Raw genomic sequence first — 21,271 nt, 5'->3', positions numbered from 1 at the left:
TTAAACAGGCCACCCTGTATGCTTTAGACCCACACGTTGCCACAAGTACGTAGGAGGGAAGGTCAAAGGTGACACTAGCTTCTACCCTTTAACGGCTTCTAGAGGCTTGTTGTACGGAGGGGCGGGGCGGGCAGCTGGTTCTCTGTGGGAGTAGTAGAGGTTAGGGGGCTTCTCCATTCCGGACAGCCAAGACAACACAGGTATCAGAGAGTCGGTGGTCATCAGGGACTGGGTGAGAAGGCCTGGTGGCCAGCAGCCCTCTGGGAATCGACAGTGGGGAAGCAGGACGAGGCTTGCCCCGCAGGAAAGGCTTTCTGGGGCCGCGATCCCCTAGGGATTCCAGGGATTTTGGCCAGGGCTCCGCACAGAGCGCACAGAGCGGAGCTGGCAGAGCAGGGCGCGGTCGCCGCAGCCCCTCAGCACCGCGCGCTCTCCGGAGCCCGCCAGGGGGCAGCGCGGCGACAGGGGCAGGGTGCCGGCACCAGCAGCTTCGCCTTCACCTGTTCTGCCCGCTGGGAACCAGACTTGTAAGGCTCCGCTACCGGCGGGTCCCAGCCCACTCCCAGGAATCTGTGTGCTCCCTAGGGCTCCACAGCGACTCCTGGGGCGGGCCCCAGCCAGCGTCCCGAGGACCTAGGTCCCAGGTGGGCTCATCTGCCCGCCCCGCTGCTGTCCCCGCGCCGCTCCCGGAGGTGCCGCGCTTGGCGCTGAAGCATCTTTGTCTGCGCTCTGCGCGGTCGCGCGGTCCTGAATCTCTTGAATCCCTAGGGTCTCTCCGGAAAGCGTTTCCGTCCTGCGTGGCCGGGTGCTGGAGGAGTGGGGGGCGGCCGGTGTGGCAGCGGCGAGGGCGGTGTGGGTGCGGGTGCTCCCGGGCCGCGCCGCGTGCACCCGGCAGAGGCGGCCCTGCGTGCCGTGCGCGGCGTCCGGGGCGCGCCCGCCGCTATCCAGCTTCCCGGGCTCATTAGCAGTCTCGGTGTGCGGCTCGGCGCGGGCTCACAAAGAGCTGCGGCGGCGCCCCGCTCTCGGCCTCGCGGACCCAGTCACGGGTGGCGGCGCATCACGGCAGCAGGTAAGGGGGGCCCGGGGCGTCCGAGTCGCCGTGACCACAGCCTGGGTTGCTCAGTCCCGCGCGGGGGCCGGGGCGCAATGGGGGGCGCGGATGCTGTAGTCCCAACGCTCCCTTTCGGACCCTGTAGGGTTCTGGAGCGGAGGAGGGGCATAGCGGACAGGGCTGGTAGCCGCTGGGACCTGGGGGTGCTGCGGACCAGCGCCCCTCTCTCTCCGGACCCGCCGGACCCTCCCCATCACTGACCAGCGGCCGGGCGCGGCAGGGACCAGCTGGAGGCTCGGTTATCAGGGGCTGGCGGTGCTGTGGCGAGAGGCTACCTGTCTCAGCCAGAGGAACTGGTCACTCACTTGGGTCCCCCTTCACTGGCCCGGCCGCTAGTGCATTCTGGGTGGGGGAAGCCGCTTGGTACTGATACTAAGTCCCTGTGCTGAGTATCAACTCCGCTTCCAGGCAACTGATCATTGATCTGTACCCCCGCCCCCTTTCCCTTTATAATGAGGCCCAGGGGGAGAAACTCAGTTAAAAATTCCACACCCAGTATTCTCTGGGGGTGCAGTGGAGGGACATGCCCCCCGGCCTGGCTACTTCCTGTTGGCAGGTAGAGCCTGGCAAGGGGACTTGGGCATAAAGGATGAAGGCAAACATTGATCCCAGGTTCTTCAAGCTTTGTTTTTACACTGGACAGTATGGGCAGCAGGCCTTTATATGCCAAAGCTGTGGGCAAACTTCCCCTGAGTATGGTAGGGATAGAAGCAGGTACCAGTGGGTCTGTGCAGGGGCCTGTCCTGGCTGCAAGGTGCTGCAGATGGAAGCTGCTAGTCTTAGAATTTACTTTTGGAAGACTTTTAATTCTTTGATATCTATTTGTATATGACTTGACAGAGGCCAGACCGAAATCTGAATTTAAATGTAACCAGTTCACTCTGGGCTTGTGCAGGGTGAAGTTCTTAAATCAGGCATATTATTCTTGGTCTTTCATCCCTGGGCTGGTTTGTCCTCGGTCTCTTAAGCCCCATGCCCCCCTTTATGGATACTGCTTACCTTCTGAGAAAGGATAGAGGTCTCAGAAACAAAGACCTGCAAGCTTTAAGGGCCCAAAGGAACAACTTTTTTTCTGAAGTACGCATCTGCAGGTGCCAAGAACCAATGGGCAATCTTTCTTAGGGTCAGGGTCTTTCCAGTGAGGTGAGTCGGGGGTTTCTTGGCCAGAAGCAGCCTGGAGGCAGGGGACTCGGGTTAGAGTAGCTGGACTACTTTGTCCTGCACTCTGATTGCTGGGTGGTCATAGTGGTCTGCAGAGGATTTCCTGAGCTTCGGAGCTCTGGGACAGAGGGAGGGAGGGAAACAGACTTGGAATCTGCAGGGACTCAGAGCAACATTGAAGGCAGTAGCGGATAACTGGAACTGTCTGTTTGTGAGCTGTTCTGTGGACACCACCAGCCTTAGTCGGCTTGCCCTTGGGGAAGTTTCAGGCTCTCCTCATCTGTGTGGTGTCGGGAACCATGCAGCTTCATCCCACTGCTGCCTTTCCCCTTCTAGGGGACTGGACTCCACTGAATCGGATGGTTGGTGAGTAGGCGTGAGCCGGACTTGTTCCTTGCTGGAAGGGGCTGTCATCGAAGACCTTACCTTCTGGTTGTATTCCTCTTTCCCTTGAGAGGCAGCACCAGGTCTGAGTGGTAGCTTGTTGTCCAGTTTGCATCAGTATCCCTATGATAGTTCTGAAGTACACCCCAATGGTTTTTTTTAAATTATTGAATAAAATATTAGTTTCACACTAATAATCGGTGGGGATGGTTTGTGAAATGGAGGTGCATAAATATGCAACTCGCCAACTAAGCTAAGAAATGCTAGATAAAAATAAAAGATAATTGTAAAAGACACCAATCACACCCCTGGAGGCTGAGAGGGAGTGTTAAAACACCTTGACTTTTCCTAGACAAAACTGAGGAACTCAGAGGAAAAACATCTGGTAGCGAAGCTGGCATCAACCAGGGCTTTGCTTAGGTTGGGCAGAGGTCGCTGAGGCCTGTTGGAGGGGCAGAATGGGGGTAGTACGCAGACACAGAGGAATCTTCTAGCCCTCAACTTATTCCTCATGTTCTTCTCTTATCTCAGCCATGAATATGTGGTTTAACAGGTGAGGGTCTCCAAAGATACCACTGCGTTCTTCCCGATCCTAGGAAGATATGGGTGTGGAGGTCCTACACAGCCCTCACTGCCCTTACAGTCTGTGCCCCGGGTACGGTAACAGCCTGGGCCGTGTGCCCTCTTTTCCTCTTCCCAGTTCCTTGTCTTATTGGTGGCCATGAGGGTGAGAGACATGTAAGTCACTGGTGGAGAGCGGTGTGACCGCCGGTTGGCGGGTAGGCATTCCTGCCATAGGTTACCCTTGAGACAGTGGCCCCCATGGGGCAGGGGCCAGCATGGTGCTTACTCATTCCTTTGGAGGATGGCTGAGTGACAGCTCTGAGAGGGGAATCTCGCCTCCATCTCCTCCTAGCCTGTGCCTCACCCACCAGCTGGGCCAGGGCCAGCAGGAGTCTCCAAGCAGCCTGCTGTCACAGGCTGAGTCAGCATCATGGGCACTGGCTTCTCGCCTCTCCTGCAGCTGGTCCTCACTCTGTCCCTGTCTGGACCTTCAAAGGAGCCCGAGGAGGACAACACCCTCAAGGTCAGAGTGTCAGGCTCTGTGACACTTCACTCATTGGTGGGTATTACAGATGGACAACCCCATCTGTGCAGGTTAGGGGTGTGTGTGTGTGTGTGTGTGTGTGTGTGTGTTTGGGCACATGCATGCTACAGAGTAAGAGGTTAGAGGACAACAATTTATGGGAATTGATTCTGACCTCCTACTATGTGGGTCCTGGGGGATGAACTTAGCTCACCAGGCTTGGTAGCATGTGCCTTTACTCACTAAGATGGCTTCCTGGTCCTGATGATGCTTTCTGTGCTGGCCCTGGGGTTTCCTAGGGTTGGATTTTGAGACTGGTCGTTGATCAGTTGGGGGCAATGCTGGTCTATCTCACTGTCCTAAGTGGTTAGTGATTCCCCACTGCCAACTCCACGCCTGCATTCTTGACCTGATTTCCATAGTTTTCTTTCCCTAAGGGTGATCCTTCAAGGCTTCCCAGGCTGCTGGCAGACAGCCCTTACCTGATTTGCCTTTGTTTTTGCCACCCAGTCTGTCACAGTCTACTACCTTGGTCTAAGCAGTAGTCTCCGTCCTTGAAGGTTCCAGCTAAGGTGGGCTCCTTCCCTCTTATCCCTTTGATCTCAAACTGTTGGACTTGATTGAGATCATGCCTCTGGGCATTTTCATCTGCTTCCTGGCCTCCTCGGATGCCTGCCCGACTTGCTCCATCATTTATTCCATTGTCTGTTCATACACCAGCTCCCTGACCACCCTCCATGCATTGGAATCACTTCCCCATCGTTAATGCAGCTTTGTGTCTTCTTAGCACCGAATACCCAGTGTCTGTCTCTCTCTCTCTCTCTCTCTCTCTCTCTCTCTCTCTCTCTCTCTCACACACACACACACACACACACACACACATACACACTCACATGCACACACATATATTGCTCACTGTTTATTGTCTGCCTCTTACTACATGAATGTAAAGACTGTTGACTTCTGTATCCTCAGCATCCAGAGTTGTGCCTGGCACACGGTAGATCCTCAGTGCTCTCGTGGTGTGAATGGCTGACTGGACCCCAGAGGCATCATTATCTTTGCCTTTCCCTACAAACTAGGGCTGGAACCAAGACATCTTCACACTTGGACCTTGAAACCTAGTGCAGAACCTTGAGGTCGGTGACAGGGAGGACAGAGCCACAGTACTGCACTGTGGTTTGTGGAGACCGGAAGGGAATATGCTGGTGAGGCTAATCCAGCCCACAGCATGGTCTTCTGGCTTCCCACTGAAAAGGCTTTTGAATTTTTTACTGGCCTAGATTGTATTCAGTCAGGCAGGCCCAACTACCAGAGGTTCCCTTCTCCTCCATCTGGATGTTTCTTTCCTTTTTCTTTTTTCTCTAATATGTTATTCTGTTCCTCATCACTCTTTGTTACATTTTAATGCACTCCGTGTGTGTGTGCACACGCGTGTGCGCTCACGCATACACATGCATATTCACCTGTGTTGAGGTTAGAGGGACAACTTGGGGCAGTCTTTCTTTCTACCTGGGTATATGAATCAGGTTGCTTAGTGGCAAGTGCCCCGATTATCTGAGTGATCTTGTGCACACCCCTGCCCCCACTGGATGTTTCTAAACCTGTCTTGTACCTCACATCAGACCCAGTGTCTCAAGGACGGTCAGTTTTTGCTTGTCCGTTCTGGCCAGTTCTCCCTGTTGGAAGCCTTCTTTTGCCTAACTCCACCGCCTGTCTGGTCTGGTAGTGCAAGTTGCCCTGGTTTCCTGAGGGAGGAAGGGGAGGTGGGAAGAGGGGGTGGGATCTAGAATAACAATGACTCCAGCCTGGCTGTGCCACTGTCCCTGGGGTCCTGTGCAAGTTGTTTGCCTTGGAACCTTTCTCGCTATATCTAAAGTTGTTTTGAGGCACAAGTGAAAGTCAATACCGAATTGATGCAAGAGTCTGTTATGATAGCGGTGGCTTCAAGGGGTGCCTGTGTGGCTTCAGGCTGATTGTGGCTTTTTCTGTTTTGCTTGGGAGGTGAGCCTAGCATAGATGCTTCCGGAACGCTGCAGTGCCCTTCCAAAGTAAGATACGGCTGTTGTTTTGTGACTGAAAGAGCAAACAAGAATGATAAACGGATGTGGTTTGGTTACAACAGAACACTCCAGCATCTGAAGACAGTTTGGTGGAGAAACCAGTGGAAGCAACTCCACACTAGATGACTCTGTGCTGAGCCCTGGTTCGCTGTGTTTCCTGATTTAAATGGCTTCCCTTCTCACTGGAGGTGGCTGGTCTTGTCTTATGCTGCGGCCGAGAGGCTGAGGACCAGGAAGCTGGCATTGGCCTGAGGGAGTGTAGGCACATCTCTTCCAGGTGTCCTTTGGGGGAATCATTTCCTGGGGCATGTATTTATAAACTGGATGAGCCTGGCTAGGATTTGGGATCCCCCACCTCCAAGGCACATATGGTTAGTTTGCAGCGTGCGCTTGGACTATCTGTTGCCTGACGGCTGGGAGTCAAGTGCCATGGAGATTAGGGAGGGGGCTGGGGGCCGTTCTGAACAGCTGCTATTGCTGGGGCCCTAGGTGTTTTCCATTTTACACTTTAAGCGAGCATGGATTATTAGCATTTCTGGTCTCTAGATAGAGAGACGTGCTTGGCTAGGAACCATTCAACCACTTCTGAACAAACCCTAGTTAGTAAATGCAACAAGGAGGGTAACGCCGGCCTTAGAATTCCCAGTTGATGTGAGTGCTTATATATGTGTGTTTATGTATGCAGATGCTTTATTTTTGTTTCATTTGTTTGGTTTTATATTCCTGAAATTGATTCCCAGCAAGGGAGTGCTAAATATGAATGACTCTGAACTGTTGTGTGTATTGTTAATTTTAATATCTATATATCTAATTATATATAGATATAGATATATAGTTTATGGTTTTCCCCAGTTGGTTCGATTAGCAATCTTCTTGAGAAATCCATTGTTTCCCAAAGAGGAGAACCATCAATTGAGTGAGCGCATGCATTTAGGAATGATGGATTTCTCAGGTCTCTCTGACGGCAAGTGTGTGCATTGTTCACATAAAACACAGTTTATGTTTTTAGGTCTTTTGGTGTAGTAAGTGAGCCATGTGCTGTAACATCTGTCCGTGTTCTCCAAAGCTGCTGACAGCTGTCACGGGCTGGGTGGAGCAGAGGGAGACGTGTGTGTGAGAAGTTGGGAACTCAGGAAAGTGGGCTCACCCTCCAGCAGCTGCGGGCTGTCTTCGGTCCAGTGTGACTAGGCTTGTCCCGAGAAGGGCATGCACATCTATCTGCCCGCTGTCCTCCCTAGCTAGAGTGACAGCGAGGGACAAGTAGAATCTGGATGTTTGCACACATTCCTCAGTCAGTATGGTCACAGATGGGGTGTGCATGTGCAGGTGTGTGCACACGTGTGTGTTAGCTCTAATCTACCTGCTATGTCTCAGATAACTGGTGTCATGGGACTCATAGCTGGGTATGGTTCTGGTTCTGGCTGGTGACCGTGATAGCTACTGTTTGATTGATGGATGGGCAGACTGATTCTGGCTGTTGGTCCTAGATATATCTTGTGCCCCAGAGGCAGGAGTGAGTCTGTCTTGGCATCTGTTTCTCCAGGGAATGGCACCGGGTATGGTCAGTTTTCTTAACCCATATCCCGGCATGCTTCACTTTGTGGTAAAGATTTCCCTGGGAACATTTTTCTCTTTTGAGTGCCAGGGCATTAATCTCTCTCTCTCTCTCTCTCTCTCTCTCTCTCTCTCCCTCCCTCCCTCCCTCCCTCCCTCTCCCTCTCCCTCCCTTTCTCTTTCTCTCTCTGTATGTGTTGGAAGGGGGGCTGCCATTAGTTTTGGGGCCCCATCTTTGTGATGTTTTGGGTTGGAAACTGCCAATCTTGACTTACTCTTGAGAATTAGCAGATTTTAACTTTGAAATTAATTCCACTTTTATCGAGTACTAATTTTCCTCTTGATCACAGTCAGATCTTTGCTTCATTAGCTGCACTTGGATTTGCTGTTCTTCAGGGCAGCGTCACCCCAGCTTACATTGATCCCACGTGGAGGGATGCTTTTAGTTTGTTTTTGTTTTCTTAAGACAGGGTTTCCTTGGTGTTGCTTTGGAACCTGTCCTGGAACTCGCTCAGTAGACCAGACTGGCCTTGAACTCACAGAGATCCTCCTGCCTCCGCCTCCCCAGTGCTGGGATTAAAGGCGTGCACCACTATCACTCAGCATGGTGGGCTGGTTTGAGAGAGCCTGTCCTGACAATGTTCCCTGCCCTATGCTTTGTGAAACCATGCCTTTAGTCCATGTATATGTTTTATCCATCATATATGATATTTATTTAGTTAAAGGAAGTGAGGGGTAGAGAGGTTTCTGGGCATTTAAAAGGGAGCCCCTGATCTAGCCATTATCAGTCACAGATGGTTATACAGGGACTTGTCAATGCTCAAATTGAGGAGTCAATTGAGGAGTCAAATGCTTTAGTTGTCCCTAGTTCCTTTGCTGAGGGCTCCATCCATCCATTCATTCATCCATCCACCCACCCATCTATCCACTCACTCACCCATCTATCCATTTATTCATCCATCCATCCATCGATGTATCCATCCAGTCATCTATCCATCCACCATCCACCCACCCATCCATTCATCCATCTATCCATCCATCTATGTATCCATCTATTCATGCATCTATCCATCCATCCATCTATCATCCATTCATCCATCTATCCACCCATCCATTCATCCATCTATCCACCCATTCATTCATCCATCTATCCATCCATCCATCCGTCCTTCCGTCCGTCCATCCGTCCGTCCATCCATCCATCCATTTATTCATCCATCCACCCACCCATCCACCCACCCATCCACCCATCCATTCATCCATGTATCCATCCATTCATGTATCCATCCATTCATGCATCTATCCATCCATCCATCCATCCATCCATCCATCCATCCATCCATCCATGTATCCATCCACCCATCCATCCACCCAATTTTCTGAGTACTTGCTGAGTCTGTCTTCCCTGTTCCCTATTTAGAGCTGGGTGAAGTTGGCACAGGGTGGGTTGGGGTGAGGCTGCTGGAGAATGTCTCATGGTACCAGAGCTTGGTCCTAGTTTTAGATCCAAGCTCTTCCCTAGAAAGCACAAGCTGGGAGGTGTGAGAGCGCCAGGGCTGGTGGGAGTGTTCACAGACCTCCTTCGTGAGAAGGGGCCGAACTTGCCCTTTCAGAGCAGAGGGCCATCCTTCATGGGGAATCCAGGGCACAGGGAGAGCCCAGTGCTCTGGCATTAGGATTATATAGTCTATGTAGGTTGAGGCCCAGATAAATGCACAATGTTTATGGCCCCTGACTGCCTTAGGTGGTCCTGAAGGGTTGGGAACAGAGCAGGTAGAGTGATGATAATACAGGCTGTAGTGGACTTTCTGAAACCATGCTTCTGGACCAGAGAGAGAGAGCAGGATCATGGGTAACGGCCACATTCACAGGTGAGATGACACACAGGGGACACAGGGGGAGAATAGGGATCATTTAGGGACATAGAACCCTGTTGAGGTTACCAAGTGGGGTTTTTTGAGGATATCGGAGAGGGTTGACCAGGAGCCCCTACCCTTCCCAGGGTGCTCTTGCAGGAGGCCATGGCAGCCGAGTCCCAGACTCACGAGCACGAGCACGAGCACGGATGTTTAATTTCACCCTTTAGAGATTTATAGGCTTGCTAGATTAAATTGCCCCTGCGCTTCTACAGGCACGACAAGATCTGTGACAAACCATACATCACATTATTAATTTGCTCACGTAGAGTTAACCTGTGCAGCTGAGCTTGACTTACTCTAGGCTGCGCCCAGGCCCTGGGAAATAAATGTTTCCAGTTGTCTGCTAAGAGAAGGTGGCTCTTGGGACAGACTTGGCGTGGGATGTATGAGCCTCGCCGTCTTTTGTCTGCACACAGTCAGCCTTCGCTTAGCTGGGATACAGGTCACTATTTCCCGGGCTCCCAGGAGCTTTCTGGTTGCTGCTGCTGTGTCTGGACTGGCCATGGTACAGGCTTGAGGCAGGGCAGGGCAGGGCAGGGCAGGGCAGGGCAGGGCAGGGCAGGGCAGGGCAGAGCTGTGGATAGTGGTCAGATACCCTGAGACCCTCTGCTGGGTAGGAGCTGGATTTCCAACCTTAACACCATGGCAGGCAATAAGAAGATATCTGAGTACCCTTGTTTTAGCCCAGAGACCCAAGGGCTACAGCGTTCACTTCCCCTATCCCTTCATTTTCCAATAGGATGAAGCAGCCTTTATTCTCTTGGGGCTGATGGGTCAGGAACAGCTCTTCCTCCAGTATGCCAGGTGTCAGCAGAGGTGCCCATCTTCGGAAATGCAGCAGCCTGTTGTATTCTTTGGCTCAGGGTTGAGGAGTAGAGTCAATGGGGGGGGCCTGTTCTTTCCCATGAGGCTCGTGGTTTGCTTGGCACCCTTCATGGCCTCTTTTATTCCCAGGCACCACAGCTGGGAGTGGGCTGCTGGTGGTTGGAAACCATGACTTGAAAGGGGAGGTGCGCCGTGATTGCGGTGGGGGCACCCTGTGTGCAGACCCTTCCACCATCTAGATGACTTTATCAGACACCAGGGCTTTATGCCGTGGTTCGTATTGACTAAGTCTCCAGTCTACCCTCTTACACAGCATGGTGTAGATAATGTCTCACCAGCCACAAGAAAACTGTTTTACTGACGTTACTGCCTTGCTGTGCCCACATGGGGGTAGTTGTAGTGGATCTATGTCGTGCTGACTTGGTCAACCAAGGCTGTGGAACCGAAGACGACCCACAGAATTCGCACGGGTCTGGAAATGCAAGCAGAACTTACTCTCTTAGTGGCCACCCCTTATCTGGGCAAAATTAGCTTTGACTTTCGGGTTCAGGTGGACTTTTGTCCTGTCCACCCAGTTTCCCACAGTGACGAGTGTGATGTCATTCCCATCCTTATTGGAAGCTATTCAAGCTGCCAGAGACATTTTCTAGAGTTAGTACTATCTGATTGCCTGGACCTTACATTCCAGACCTTGGCACCTTGGATCTTTTGTTTCTTTTTCACACACATTTTTAGTGGAATATATTTTCATAAATACTTAAAAATCCAACAATGCACTGTGTAATCTACAAGAAAAAAGGCGGAGGACCACACAGGGAAAATGATAGAGGACACTATGTGTGCACACACGCGCACAGACACACAGACACACACACACACACACACACACACACACACACACACACACCCCAATATACAGGCAAAAAGGTTCTGAACTCTGCCCAGCCATAAGGGAGATGCAAAGCAAATCATAACTGTAATACACCCCACATCCACCAGGCTAGCTCTGATCAAAAGCAGGCAGTGACAGACCGTCAAGCAACTGGAATTCTAGCTGCTGACTAGGTATAAATCCTCACAGCTGCCCGAGGGAGGAGCCTAACAGAACCAGCTAAACTCACATGTTAGCTTCACGAGCCGTCTCAGTCCAGCAGAGGTGAAGTGTGTACAAGGGCCCCGAACACTTTGGTGTCCTAGTCCTGTGGATGCCTCCTTCAGTCGCTTCCAACCTGAGTAGGAATTTGTAGATGAGAACATCCCGGTTTCTCTGGCAAGGCCCTGAATACCACTCTAAGGGTCCTTATAGGAGAGTCAGCAGGAGGCTGACCACAGAAAGAAAAGGGCGACACGCCCACGGAGCCAGAGACTCCTCCGATGCAGCTGCATGAGACTGGATGGCGCAAGGGACAAAGTGCTCCCAAGAGCCTTCCGTAGAGGTCACGGCCCTGCTGACATCTTAATGTCCATCTGCTACAACAGAAGAGCTGTGAGAATGTAACATGTGCTTTTGGGCACTCAGTTCTGTGAGGGTTTTTAATAGCAGTCACAGGAAACTAATCCAGCGGCCAAGAGACACACCCAGGTGTCCACAGATGCATGGCGGTGATTGTCAGCCTGCAAACAAGCCAGATAATCATCGCAGAAGAACGGGTGAGGACGTCGAGTTTCTTCTCACCCAGAATACGGTACAGCAAGCAGGGAGTGGAGACTAACGTGGGTGCCGTGGGACAGATGTGTTCTCAACCCAGGAGGTTGAGAACGTTCTGGTGGTATGTGGCATTCTACATAACATTCAACGGCAGGCAACTTCATCCATGTCAGGTGCTGCCCTTGCAGGTCACATTATTAGAGGTCACATAGGATGGAAAAGGACTTCCTTCAGGGGCTGATAATGTTCCCTTTATGGTATAGAACTTTCTGTTGACATGCGGTATTCAATGAGAAGCTTTAAGTAGAGCAGTACACTGCTTTGACTTTTCCTGGAGAATTTTAGTTGACTGACTGCTGGATTATTTGACTGCTGGAATGATGGTGTTTAATGAGAGATAATTAACATTTTCCAGTACAATGAATGCTCACTCCTCTATAGACATAACAGTATTTTGAGAATGCAATCAAGGTAAGCAGACCCCAAGCAGCATGTTGAGAGCCTTCTAGATTTAGTTGGTATGAATATGTAATTTAGATAATATGAGCTTTTCTTCCTGCACATAGCAAAAGTTTTGGTTTGATGGGTATCCTCCAAAGACCATTTTTTGTTTGTTTGTTTTGTTTTGTTGGTTTATTTTTAAGAGAACCAGATTCAATTATCCTAAATGTCAAAGCATCAGGGTGGTTTTATTGAGCTGGGAATCGAAGGGCTTGAAGAAGAGTAACAGGTAGGCAATGCATGGACGGACAGCTCCTGAGGGTCAGCCCACATCCTTGCAGTCTGGGAATCCTTGCCCAAGGTTCCCTTTACACAAGGGCCCATCCCTCCTGATCCCCAGAGGTGCTGACCCTCTTTGTGTCTGTCTCTCCCTGGTGTGACCACAGCACCAGGGGATAGCGAGGCTCTGGGTCAGGATAGTAACAGAAACCGTTTCCTGAGTGTGAGCCCATGGTGCAAGGCTTTGTGAATTCACTTCCTGGTAATAGCAGCACTGAAGGAACCTTCAGGAAATGTGCCACCATCCTCTTAGGTGCTCCTCAGGGTCTCGGGTCAGTCCTGGGTACAGACTCTGGGTTGATGTCCTCCACATTTCTTTCAGATGAGCTCCCATGTGTCCCTTAGTTGACCCTTTCCAGCTGCCTTGACATTGTGCCGCTGTGGTGATGTCGCTGCGGTGTGTGTGGTGACGCTGTGGCTGTGGTGACGCTGTGGTGTGTCTGTGGTGACGCTGTGTCTGTGGTGACGCTGTGTCTGTGGTGACGCTGTGTCTGTGGTGACGCTGCGGTGTGTGTGGTGACGCTGTGGCTGTGGTGACGCTGTGGCTGTGGTGTGTCTGGTGACACTGTTACTGTGGTGATGCTGTTGTGTGTCTGGTGACACTGTGGCTGTCGTTGTGCTGTGGAGACGCTATGGCTGTGGTCACGCTGTGTCTGTGGTGACGCTGTGGTGACGCCGTGTCTGTGGTGACGCTGTGGTGACGCTGTGACTGTGGAGACGCTATGGCTGTGGTGACGCTGTGTCTGTGGTGACGCTGTGTCTGTGGTGTGGCTGTGGTCACGCTGTGGCTGTGGTGACGCTGTGGTGACGCTGTGTCTGTGGTGTGTCTGTGGTGACGCTGTGTCTGTGGTGACGCTGTGTCTGTGGTGTGTCTGTGGTGACGCTGTGTCTGTGGTGATGCTGTGTCTGTGGTGACGCTGTGTCTGTGGTGACGCTGTGTCTGTGGTGACGCTGTGTCTGTGGTGACGCTGTGTCTGTGGTGACGCTGTGTCTGTGGTGACGCTGTGTCTGTGGTGACGCTGTGTCTGTGGTGTGTCTGTGGTGACGCTGTGTCTGTGGTGTGTCTGTGGTGACGCTGTGTCTGTGGTGACGCTGTGTCTGTGGTGACGCTGTGTCTGTGGTGACGCTGTGTCTGTGGTGACGCTGTGTCTGTGGTGACGCTGTGTCTGTGGTGACGCTGTGTCTGTGGTGACGCTGTGTCTGTGGTGTGTCTGTGGTGACGCTGTGTCTGTGGTGTGTCTGTGGTGACGCTGTGGCTCTGGTGACGCTGTGTCTGTGGTGACGCTGTGGCTGTGGTGACGCTGTGGCTGTGGTGACGCTGTGGCTCTGGTGACGCTGTCTGTGGTGACGCTGTGTCTGTGGTGACGCTGTGGCTGTAGTGACGCTGTGGCTGTGGTAACGCTGTGGCTGTGGTGATGCTGTGACTGGTGTGTCTGGTGACGCTGTGTCTGTGGTGACACTGTGGTGACGCTGTGTCTGTGGTGACGCTGTGTCTGTGGTGACGCTGTGTCTGTGGTGACCTGTGTCTGTGGTGACACTGTGGCTGTGGTGACGCTGTGGCTCTGGTGACGCTGTGTCTGTGGTGACGCTGTGTCTGTGGTGACCTGTGTCTGTGGTGACCTGTGTCTGTGGTGACCTGTGTCTGTGGTGACGCTGTGTCTGTGGTGACCTGTGTCTGTGGTGACGCTGTGTCTGTGGTGACGCTGTGTCTGTGGTGACGCTGTGTCTGTGGTGACCTGTGTCTGTGGTGACGCTGTGTCTGTGGTGACCTGTGTCTGTGGTGACGCTGTGTCTGTGGTGACGCTGTGTCTGTGGTGACGCTGTGTCTGTGGTGACCTGTGTCTGTGGTGACGCTGTGGCTGTGGTGTGGCTGTGGTGACGCTGTGACTGGTGTGTCTGGTGACACTGTGGCTGTAGTGATGCTGTGGTGTGTTGGGGATACTCTGACTGGAGATACTGCATGCTCACTTTCTTCAGTGCTTCTCATAATCACAGTGTAACTAGGAATACTGCAGAGGCAACACTACCACTGTGGTATCACCCACCAGACACACTATGACAGCATCATCACCTGCCGTGGTGTCACCAGACACACTATGACAGCATCACCACCACCGTGGTGTCACCAGACACACTATGACAGCATCACCATCTGCCGTGGTGTCACCAGACACACTATGACAGCATCACCACCGCTGTGGTGTCACCAGACACACTATGACAGCATCACCATCTGCCGTGGTGATGGGCTAGCCGGGAACCCACTCAGTGTGCTTTGGTGGCAGTACCCAGCAGATCACATTTGCATCCTGTTTTCCTCTGCGCGATGTCAAGCTTATCTGTTTCTTGTCATTGTGCAAGGACTTCTTGAATACCAGTCTCTTCAGAACTGAGTGGTTGCCGGATGGAGAGGCAGGCTCTTGCCCCCTGACCCCTCTAAAAACTATGGCTGCCTCTTCCTATTGTCAATTGTAATGTCAACTTTGCATTTATAGTATCCACTCCCCTGACCATGGCTGGGGATGCTCTCTGCCTCTCAGCCACCCACACTTTGCCTTGAGTTCAGTGACTGCTCAATAAAACATTCAGACGATGTCTTCTCAGCTTCTCTACCTGCCCTACCACACCGACACTCAAGGACCAAGCCCAGCTCTGCTTCAGCATCCTCCTCTGCAACTGTTTCCGAAAGAAGTGAAGAAAATAAGGTAGTGGCATGTGACAGGAGTCATCGCTCTGTGTCCCTGGCTTCACTCCGGGCCACTTCACACAACCTGGGTATCAAAAATTGCAGTCATTTAATCAGTATGGCCTGGGGCTCAGAAAGAGCATTCTAACGGTCCACCTGGATGCGCAGAATATTGGCTTGCTATTCCCTAGGCCTGGGACCTGGGGCTGTCTCGTCTCCAGAACACCTGGGGCCCTCAGGAGCGAGCCTCCACAGAGAGGCCCCACAGCTCTCTTCCTGAGGATGTGCATCCACGAGAGTATGTGTTTATGATATGGATGATCGTCTACTTTTAGGGGGTGGGATGTTGTCCTGACCCTGGCTGGAATTTTATAAGCAGGACTCTCTCTCTCTATCCCTCCCTCCCTCCCTCCCTCCCTCCCTCCCTCCCTCCCTCCTTCCCCCCCCCCCCCCCCCGCCCCTTGTAGGGATAAGTCCAGCCCCTTAGGGGGCGTGTTCACCTCGGGCTAATGTTTACCTATAAATCTGGCCAGCTCGCTCCCAGCCGCCCCTTCTGCTTTCATTCATTTACGCCGTTACACCCTCTCTCTCATAAACACACACACATACACTAACACACACACACACTAACACACAGAATACCGGAACTGAAGTGTAGAAAGGAAATTCTCTTAGTATGTTTGTGCTTTCTGTCTCAGGTCCCTGCATCTACCTGTGTGGCGATTGTTGATCAAACTCAAGGGGTGAATTGGTCCAGAATGTTACTCCTTTGTAATTCTCCCTTCCCTGACTACAGTGTTACCAATAGTTGTTTTGCCCCGGACAATAAACAGAGGAGCCAGACTCTAGCCAGAAATTCACCTTAACTGTGTTGCCCTCTCAGAGGCCAAAAATTCTCATTTGTATTGAAAAACTCAGTGATGTTTTTTTTTTTTCCTGAGCTTTGGCACACATACCAAAGGCAGAATAGGGAAAGAGTGGCCTCTGCCCTCTCGGAACTCTGGATGTGTGTTGGGATGTGTGACTAAAAGGTCAAGCTTGGGGGTACCGCAGGATGGCACACAGCCCATTGCTGACAGGAGCCAACTAGGTGGCACTGGTTATACTCCTCAAGGGTGGACCTCACACTCGTGCCGAAGCCCAGTGTTCAGAGGGGAAACTGAGATGCTACTGGGTGCAGAACCCACAAATCCTGCCCCATCCTCAGTGAGCTGCTGACAATATGCACACCTGGTATCATGTGCTGAGAAGGGAGCTGGGATGCTGGGGTTTCTCTTCCTGGACCCTTAACCACTATGTAGACACGAGAAAGAAGCCCTTTAGACAGGTCCAGATGAGCAACATCTGGCACACTACCTTAACTGGTGACTAGATCAGTGATTCTCAACCTGTGGGTTGCAACCCCTTCGAGGGTCATATACCAGATATCCTGCACATCAGATGTTTATGTTACGGTTCCTAATAGTACCAAAGTTACAGTTATGAAGTAGCAACAAAGTAACTTTATGGTTGAAGGTCACCAGAACCTGAGGAACGGCACTAAAGGGTGGCAACATGAGGGAGGTTGAGAACCACTGGTGGAGGTCATCATAAGGAAGGTCTGAGCAGCTGTCACGGCCACGAGGAGGCAGACCACTGAGTGTGATGGGGGGTTCTGGGTAGGATCTGGGAACAGAAAAGGGCCATTTGGTGAAACGGAGGGAAGGAGAAGCAAATGTGGACTTACTTAGTTATAATGGACTGGTCTTACTTCATACCTTGTGGTAAGCATATTGTCATTTTCCTGGACATCTCAAATCTTCGAAAACCATAAAACTGAAGCTGGGGAACTGGTTTCTGGGGCAACACACTTGCCGGATAAGCACGGGCAAACACGAACAAGCACGAGGACCCAGCACTCCAGTGGTCACATGTAACCTTGCCCCCTGGGAGGTGGGAGCCGGATCCCTGGTGCCAGCTGGCTGGCTGGACTAGCCAAATCGGGAGGGTCAAGTCAGAGGCCCTCTCTCTTCATATAAGGTAGGAAGTGATCAGAAATACATTTGACTCCAAGCCTCGGGCCTCCAAATTCATTCCCACACACGAGCCTATGCACCTGCAAACACATGGGTACTACATGCACATACATATACACACCCACAAAACAGTACAGCACCCCCATAAAAATCTCAGGTTGAGTCAGGTTCAGTCCTATTGCTGTGTATCCCTTGGTAGTAGAACCTTTGTCCATGACATCATTCCGCCCCAGCTCCTGAGATGGAGCACCCCATTGGACGTCTTGTACTGTTTCCAAGAAAACAGGGGCGGTTTTGTCTAGTTGAGGTAGCCAGATTCCACTTTTGTGACAGATGACCCGAAGCAGAGAGGACTCAGAAGGGGAGAGGACTCATGGTTTCCGGGATTTCAATGTCGTGGTCCTATTGCTGTGGGCTACTGGCAAGGCAGAGAGTTGCCAAGAAGGGCAAATGTCAAACAAAGCTCTTACTTCATGGCGGCCTTGAAATCGGGTGAATTCACCTTTTGAGCAGAGCCCGTCCCTCTGAAGCCCTCTGAACTATTGTTCCGTCAGTAGATGAATCCATTAACGAGGTCAGAGTCCTCACCATCTGGTCATCTCTACCTCGGATGGAACATTTGGGGACCAAGCACTCAACCCTTTGGCTTTGGGGAGTGTGTGTGTAAGGTCCAAGACATAACATTTAGAATATATATTTTTGTATGCCCAAGTATCTGGTTGCTTGAAAACAATTTTCTCTGATACAGTCTCTGCCCTTACTTAGAAATCATTGCCAGGGGAAATAAACCCAGCCACAAGAGCATATTATCCATTTTCTGGTATCTGGTGCCGGGGGAATTGAACCACCCTGCCCACCCCACTCAGGGGAAGGCCACTTTTCATTTTTCTGATGACTTTGGACAGCTGTGCCTCTGACCTCTGCTTCTCTCTTATGATTAATCCCTGGAGCCACAGGGGTCTTTTTAAAAAATATCGATCCCAGTAGACAAAAGGCTCATGTGTGCTTGCTGGTCAAGCCAAGAGGCAGAAGGAGCTGGGTGTCTGCTCGGGTGGGGCTGGAACTGGCGATTTATGCCCATGCGCACACTGCTCCATCTGCTTGCTTCCTACAGAAGGGGGCTGCATTAAAACTGAACCCGGCAGCTGAAACCCTGGGCTACAGATGGCAGCTTCAGTTTCTTTAAATTCCGTAGCGGTCTCCTCCTGTTGTTTAGCAGAGGCACACAATGAAGTGGAAGGGAGAAGATCGGATGGTCCTGTAAAGGGACTCAAGCCTGTTGTGAAGGCTGAAAGGGTGGGTCTGGTTCAGTGGAGGGTCAGCTGGGTCTGCCAGGAACCCAAGCTGTCCCTGCACCCTGGCCAGGTGGTGGTGCCTATCCATCATTAGCTCCTCCTGCTTGCAGCAGCAGTACCCACCCTTTGCCAGAGCATGGGAGTGCTGAGTGACATGGGAATCGGTATATGGGGCTGTGTTGTGTGGGACAGAGGAAGCTAGGGGTGGACTAGAAACAGGAAGTATGTCCCTTGGAAGACAGAAGACCACTCTCCTGGGAACTGTGGTAGCTCGAATAGAAGTACCACAAAGGTCTGCCCCTGTGTTAACAGCTCAGTTCTAACATTCTACTGTGGGGAGGTACTGTGGACCTTTTAGAAGAGGGCTCCTGAGTGGGAGTCCCTTAGGCCACTGGAGGCAGGTGTTCCTCCACAGGGGATTGTGGGACTGTGTCCCCTTTCTCTTCTTGGTCATGAGGGGAGTAGTTTTCTCAGGAGTGCCGCCTGGCACACCCACCCGAGACCCACCCGAAGCAATGGGTGCATCTGCTCACAGAGCGCAGCCCGTGAAACTGTGGCGGGAACATGCGCATTCTCTTCGTAAGTCCGTTCTCTCAGTGGTATCATGACAGTGATTGAAAGATGACTGGCACAGGGACCCTGGGTGAGTCCGAGTTCCCCACTTGTCCCCGAAACCTGTCCGAGGAGCCCATTCCCGCGGGTCCTGCCACTTCTCTGGACTTTTGGCAAAATTAGATGGAGCCATATGAAAAACTGTTATTTTTATATGGCAAAGTGATCAAATATAGGCAATTTCCTATGCCTCAGGCTCATTTTAGCATTCAAGCAGCTTTGGTAAGAACATTTTTATTTTAAAAAACGTTATTTTTAGTTATTACATATATACAATTCAGTGCATTAGGGAAAAATAGGACTCTGAGACATGGAACTCTTTCCTCCTGGGGCCAAATTCAGCGCTTCCTTCCCTTGAGCTCGGGCACACAGCTGCCAGCGCCTTGTCTCCTCCGCTTTCTCAGAGGCCCTGTCTGTGTTCACAGACCCTGCTTCCTGCACCCTGGCCTCTCAGCTGTCACACGGATCTGGTCCCCAGGGCTGGATGCTGAGCTTGTTCTGTTCAGAAGGTTTTGTTCTCCGTGTTTCTTTTCCCTTCCTCTTCTTTTCTCTCCCGCTCCTCATCCTCTTTCTCTTCGTTCATCCTTGTGATACATTCCCTGAAATAGAATTGCTGAGCAAAATCTTCACGCTTTAGGGGACCCCAGGAATGTTTTATTGCCATGAGCAGTGTGAGAGGTTGGGGCTTTCTTCCTGGCTGAGCATCCCTGTGTTGCCTTTCTTCCCTTCTTCCTTCATTTCCTCCTTCCCTCATTTTATTCCTTCTGTGTGTGTACCTGTGCTTATGTGCATACGGGGGTCAGAGTTCAACCTTGGGTGTTGTTCCTCAGGCTCCACCCGCCTTGATTCTCTCTCTTCTCTCTCTCTGCCCCTCCCTTCCTCCCTCTGTTCCTCTCTACCTCCTTTTTCTTTTTTCTTTTGTTTTTGAGACAGGGTTTCCCTGTGTAGCCCTGACTGTCCTGGAACTCACTCTGTAGACCAGGCTGGCCTCGAACTTAGTGATTTGTGTTATATGAGGAAGGGGGCCCTTGTTCTTTCCAGCCACCCAGCTAGCTTAACCCCCGAAATAATCACACAGAAACTGTATTCATTTAAACACTGCCTGGACCGTTATCTCTAGCCTCTTATTGACTAACTCTCACATCTTGATTCAACCCATTTCTAATAATCTGTATGTCACCACGAGGTCGTGGCTTACCAGAAAAGATTCAGCATGTTTGACCTGGCAGTTCCATGACAGCTCTCTCTCTCTTTGACTCTGCTTCCTTCCTCCCAGAATTTAGTTCTGTCTTCTCCGCCTACCTAAATTGTTCTGCCCTATCAGGCCAAGCAGTTTCTTTATTAATTAACAAATAAAAGCAACACACAAACAGAAGGACCTCCTACACCAGATTTGTCTGCCTCTGCTTCTCAAGTGCTGGGATTAAAGGCATGCACCACCACTGCCACCCAGCTTACCTTATTTTTCTGTTGGCCTTGAATGTGTAGAGTAGGCTAGGCTGGCTGGCCAGAGAACCCCAGAGATGCTACTGTCTCTGCCTCCCCACACATGTTCTTTCTTTAGCCCCTCCCTCTGTCTTCTCTCTCATGGATGACACCTCTGAGCATGGACCTGCAGTACCTCATGCTCGCTGCATCCACGCAGCTGCCCTGTGGAATTTGGCTCTAACTTGACTGGTCGTGTCTGGAGGGGAAAGCGAAGACTTCTGGCTAGCCCCGTGGGAAGTTTTTCAGACTCTGTGGTGTTCCAGGGAGACACCCTCACCCCTAGATGGACTCTTGACTAGAACCCCAAGCTCTTGTGCTTTTAAAGATGCAATTAATTTTCCCCGTCACTTGGCATAGACGGAGCCACAGAGGGCATCTGGGTCAGGCGATCACCGATAGGAGCCTTTGGAGCCTGGCTGGCGTCCTGACAACCAGAGTCGCTGGCAGCAACCCTGAGCATCTCAGGAAAAGCTGCCTTGTCCTGTTCCCCAGGAGGATCTTTGTCCTCCTTCTGCAGAAGCGATGGATTCCTGAACCCGCTCTGCTGGGCTGGAAGCAAGAGCTTTTAGATTTCCTCTGGTTGAGGAACTTAAAATGGAACAATTTACATCAATTCCTGCAAACCGGACTTTGTAGCCGTTTT

General features: G+C 51.5%; 1 protein-coding gene across 3 annotated transcripts in view; it reads left to right on the top strand.

Annotated features, from left to right (window-relative positions):
• The first annotated feature begins 459 nt into the window (after nucleotides 1–459).
• Nucleotides 460–21,271, top strand: part of Apba2 (amyloid beta precursor protein binding family A member 2) — a 212,332-nt gene continuing 191,520 nt past the window's right edge. For 2 of the 3 annotated variants that reach the window (XM_041651126.1, XM_041651114.1), the window contains exon 1: nucleotides 460–1,069. The gene's annotated coding sequence lies outside the window, so the exon portion shown is untranslated. Of the gene's footprint in view, nucleotides 1,070–3,759; nucleotides 3,780–21,271 lie in introns of those variants that run through there. The other variant, XM_041651121.1, reaches the window with a different exon arrangement.

Source organism: Microtus oregoni, unplaced genomic scaffold (assembly GCF_018167655.1).
Source record: "Microtus oregoni isolate MIOR12 unplaced genomic scaffold, Mior012 000000F_ref0000247, whole genome shotgun sequence".
NCBI lineage: Eukaryota > Metazoa > Chordata > Mammalia > Rodentia > Cricetidae > Microtus > Microtus oregoni.
Note: the sequence above shows the minus strand (reverse complement) of the source record. Positions and strands in the feature narration are given on the sequence as shown.